The 5,194-nt window shown below is 40.5% G+C and overlaps 1 pseudogene; it reads right to left on the minus strand.

The window, feature by feature from the left end:
• Positions 1–413: 413 nt before the first annotated feature.
• Positions 414–1,124, minus strand: LOC116869667 (annotated as a pseudogene).
• Between the last annotated feature and the right edge of the window lie 4,070 nt (positions 1,125–5,194).

Below are 5,194 nucleotides of genomic sequence, written 5' to 3' on the forward strand. Positions count from 1 at the left end.
TAGTTACAGATAGAAGTTATAGAGGAAGAAGAGAGGGAAAGTAACACCAAGAGGAAATGACAACAGAGAAATGTACAAGAGAGGACTTTCTTCTGATCGTTTTTTTCCCCACAGAAACACAAACGCACACTAACAACGTCAAGGAAGGCAGGTTGCAGAGTAGATGTACCCATTCCAAGGGGCACAACCACAGTGGATAGATAAGAGACGTTCTTTGGAGTAACCTTACTGTCTTGATAATTTTCAGGCTGTCTATATTTACTTGGGAAATTCTGCTTGCATATGCTTGCATATGCTTGGGAGCAGAGATACCAAATTTCATGCTATCCCCTTTGTAGATATTTAGGTGAAATCTGGAGGAACTCATTCTAAAAATAATGCCTTTTTTTCATCAGCTTCTTTTTTAGGGGGGTGGTATCAAATTACTTTATTTGAAGGAATGGTACAAATGAAAGAAGTTAAGTAGATGTTTTGGTACAACTTATAGAAAAGGTAAAGGTAACCCCAACATGCACGCATGGCCTCAGGGACCACGTGGCTCTGGGAAGACAGCCTAAGGCTTAGCTCTCACTATCACTGTTTCCCAAGGTGTGCTTGTCAAAGAGATACTCTGCCATGCCAGATTTGGGGGCCCCCATCTTGCACAGGTTGGTTATGTGGCCACCCAATTCTTTGATGGATTTCACCTGCTCATTCAGGTAATGAGTCTCAATAAAGTCACACAAATGGGGGTCATTTTTATCAGTGGCCAGTTTGTGCAGTTCCAGTAGTGACTGATCCACACTCTTTTCCAAGTGTAATGCACACTCCATTGCATTCAGCCCATTCTCCCAATCATCACCGTCTGGTTTCTTGATATCCTGAAGGAAGATTCGGCCACCTCGTTGGTTCTGCAGCTTTATCAGTTTCTCAGCATGTTCCCTCTCCTCATGAGGCTTGTGAAGAAAATATTTGCCACGTTCTTCAAAGCCACATCACCGTGGTCAAAGTAGTAAGACATGGACAGATAGACGTAGGAGGCGTAGAGCTCCAGGTTGATCTGGAGGTTGATGGCGGCGTCCGAGTCCCGAACCCCGACGGCGCACTTGTGAGTGGGACGCGGTTGTCATGGCTGCGGCTGAGGAGAGGCGGCGGTGGGCGGCGACTGGGTGGCGACTGGGCGGCGCTGGAGCGGCCACGGGGCGGGCTTGGAGCAGTCTGAGGGCCAGGGTGAGGGGACGAGCGCCGGGTTCCGCCCAAGCACTGTTGAAGCAGGAACCCGCGGCGACTCTCAGCGGAGACTCTCTTCATCAGCTTCTTGATATGAGAATTCATCAATGAAGAAGTGAATAATGCCTCCAGTTGACACGTTGACAAAAGTATTTATAAATAATTGAGGCTAAAATGAGTCCCAAAGTCCTACAAAACAAAATTAAAATTGTATTCTTTGAAGACCAGAAGTTCTAGCTAAACCCACAAAGAAATAAGTTAGAGGCATCTAACAGTGATCCAGGCCAAAGGGGCAGGGGAATAAACTACAACCAAATATTGAGACTAGATAATCGCTTACATCTGATTTGCAAGATAAAACAATTTAACCTTCTTCAATGGGTTTCAAAAACACTTCGGAATAGAAATAAAATCTGATAGGGATAGGAGTACAATCTGGCAGAGATGTGGCTGAGCGCTGAAAGGTATTCAGTGTCCCAGGAAACTAATGCTACCTTAAAAAAAATGCAGCCTAAGAAACAAAAGTAGGTAATTCATACAATAACGGAAAGCTGAAGACTATTTCCCATCTGCGTCTTCCCTTTTCTTACTTTTCTATTATTTATGCCAACAAAGATAATTTTCAGATGAGTGACAGAGGACAAATGCTTTTCCTTTTTTTTTTTTTTTTTTTTTTTTAAATAAAGGAAAAAAGTAAATTTTTTTTTTGGTTAAAAAAGATATATTTTTTTTTTTTTTTTTTTTTTTTTTTTTTTGGTAAAGCAAGGATAAAGTGCACTATTTCTTAAGCAACAGAATCACTATTTTATAATAAATATAAAGAGAGCTATATCCCATAGCTCTCTTTGCAACAGAAAATGTCCATCTGCTACCACTGGGTTTGCCTTGCACAAAGCTGCTTTGAAAACAACAACATTGTATTGTTAATTTAGACCTGCTGTGGATGTGAATACTTATGATCGGTTCTCCTTTAATCTACACAATGGAAAAATATCTTAATTAATGGAAAATGCTCAAAGGAGTGACCAGGGCACTGTCAGCCACAGCACTCACAAGACAAATTGTAATGGGAGATGTTTTAATGGAAACTTTCAGTTGGCCCTGACATTTTCTCCAATTATTAGTATTACTTTTCCCTCTGTTCAGCTGTGTTTTTACTTTTATTCCACATTGACCTCTCCTATCCACTTAACCTGATCAAAGTAAAAGAATGTAGAAATCCTAACTTCACAACGACATACCCCAAATGAACAGAGTCATTTTAAGAATATATTGTCTAGAAGGCACACATGATGATGGCTCATTATCAGTGAAATGAATAAAGTATAACCTCATTTTTGGTGTCACTGTTTCCTGGAATGCATCAGAGAGTCAGAAAAGGAAAAGCATAAAGAATTTGATTTACAGGTACCCCCTGCCCCTGAAAGTTCACAGTACTGTCACTTCATTTTTATGAAAAACCTATGTTAGTACCTTTTTCCAAGAGGTATACGCCTTGCTTTAAGCCATTTCTACTTGTTTCATAGGAACACTCTTTCTTGCTTTCTTTTTTTGAGAGGGAGAGATTGACAGAGCATGCATGTGCAGGAAGAAGGGGAAGGAGCAAAGAGAAAGAGAGAGGGAGAGAGAATGTCAAGCAGAATCCCCCAAAACCCAAGGGCCCCACACGGAACTCTACCTCATGACCTGAAATCATGACCTGAGCTGAAATCAGGAGTTGGATCTCAACCCACTGAGTTGCCCAGGCACCCCAGGAACACTCTATTCTCAAATAGCAGGGTGTGTGTGGGGGTGTCAATATTTAGGAAGAACTATGCTAGAGAGGCTCTCATATACCAGGGTATATTGGGAGAGCAAGACAAGCCTTGCAAGGGGCACTAGTCTGATATTATTCCAAAAAAGGTTTGAAAAGGATAATTCATCCAAGTATCTTTCTATTGGCCAGGAATTTCTTTGGCTGTTCATCCTTTCGGATTTTGATGCTTTTTAAATCATTTCTTCAGATGTATCTTATTGCTTATCGCTGCAGACATTCTCTATCAGATCATCTTCCTCCTAATATATTTTCTATATGTAATATGTGCTTTTTTGAAAGTACGTCTTTGTAATTTATTTCTCCCAGAATCCTATAATTTAAGATTATTATGACCATTTTACAGTTGAGAAGACTGAAGCTCAGAGTGGCTGAGAATTGTTTCTTCTCCAAAGCCTGATATTAGAGCCTGGAGTTTCTGGCTTGTGGTACAGGCTCCTCTCCTTCCATAATTTATGATCAAAACTTCCATTCAGGAGACTTGGGAGAGGCTCACAGGCTAGGAGAGGGCAAGAAGCAAAAAGAGAAGAGTGGGGAATGAAAGAATAAGGGGAACAGAGGTGGGAGGCTGAGGAATATAACACTTTATTTCCTGTATGAACCCTCAGCCATCTCTTTGCACTCTGGGTGGCTATTGTCCATTCAGGAAAAACTCTTAATTTTTTTTTTCTTTTGTTCATAGCTGTTGATAATTATAGGTTGAACTCTAAGCTCCTTATTCCCTGTTGTGTGACCTTGAGCCAGTCACATAATCTCTCTAAACTCAGATTCCTCATCAATAAATGAGAATAATGCTAAAAACTCCATCCCAGAGTCAATTCAATGAGATAAGGTATATAAGGCAACTCGGTAGCAGCAGTGCCTCGAACACAGTAATGGCTCAATAAACGTTAACTGTCATTAATATATAATAGATGTTTGTCAGTTTCTGACTGCCTAATGCCTGAATCCCCTTTATATATTTGGCAACTCAGCATTAGTGTTGTCCATCAGGTATTTCTGATTCTTTTTCTGAGCACATGGTAGAATTATCTTTCCCTATACCCTACTTCTTCTTGACTTTGGCTGTGGCCATGTTGCTTGCTTAGGCCACTAAAGTTTAAGCAGGGATGACACTGTCACTTCCAGTTAGAAGCTTTAAGCACTGGTATGTGTTTCACCACACTCTCTCTTTGCTATCATGTCCTTTAGCTTTGCACACAGAGGCTGTCCTGTCAGCCTAGGTCCCTTGAGTGAGAATGAGAAGAGGTCTCAGGCAACTAGTTATAGATATGTAGTTTGATTGGGGAAGAGGAAAGGAAAAGAAAGGAAAGGAAAGGGAGGAGAGGAGAAGAGAAGAGAAGACAAGAGAAGAGAAGAGAAGGGAAGAGAAGAAAAGAGAAAAGAAGAGAAGAGAAAAGAAAAAGAAACAAATATTTTGTGTTTAAGCTACTGAAATTTTGGGGGAGTTTAGGAACATTATTTGGCCTCTCCTTTCATCCAGCCCTCTGAGTCTTGGCAGAGCCCGATTCACATCCTGGAAGTGCAAAAGGATAGACACTTTTGTCATCTCTCTTATAGGCACTTGTTCCATAGTTGACCAATCACTACATCCACCTAAGTATATAAACTAGAAGATAGAATTGCAAAGAAGTAGGGATAGTGGATAAATGATTCGCACTTATTCTGGTGGCAATAGCAGTGCAGGAAATGTACATTTCTGGGAAAATCAGGGATAACAGGTATGGGAATAACATCTGGGATCTGGGGCCATTGGTGGAAATTTTTGTAAACTACTGTGCCTGGTTTTCAGGGACATCAGAAGCAGAGTCCCTGCTGGATAAGTCATGCTGTAGGACTCTGGCCCTGGTTGGGGTATGGTATAGTATCCCTGTTCCTGACCAATTTCCAACCTTCGTAGCGACTCAACTCTGCAAGCAGCTGATATAATTTCAATTCATTCATTTTCTGATTGAATCAGCCAGAATGTAATACTTGCAAATAAGATTCCTGAGTAACACAATATATAAAATAATTTTAGAATTTTCTTTATGTGCAGAGTTATTTTAGTATATTTCTGGCAGTTTGAAATAGTTGCTCTGTGTGCCATTGCTTGTCCATGCCAACAGTATACTTATTTTAGAAATGCCCACACTTTATTTTAGCAATTTCTTTTCAACATATTAAGTTCAT

This window comes from Lontra canadensis, unplaced genomic scaffold (assembly GCF_010015895.1).
Source record: "Lontra canadensis isolate GAN:19392208 unplaced genomic scaffold, GSC_riverotter_1.0 scaffold20, whole genome shotgun sequence".
NCBI classification, from domain to species: domain Eukaryota; kingdom Metazoa; phylum Chordata; class Mammalia; order Carnivora; family Mustelidae; genus Lontra; species Lontra canadensis.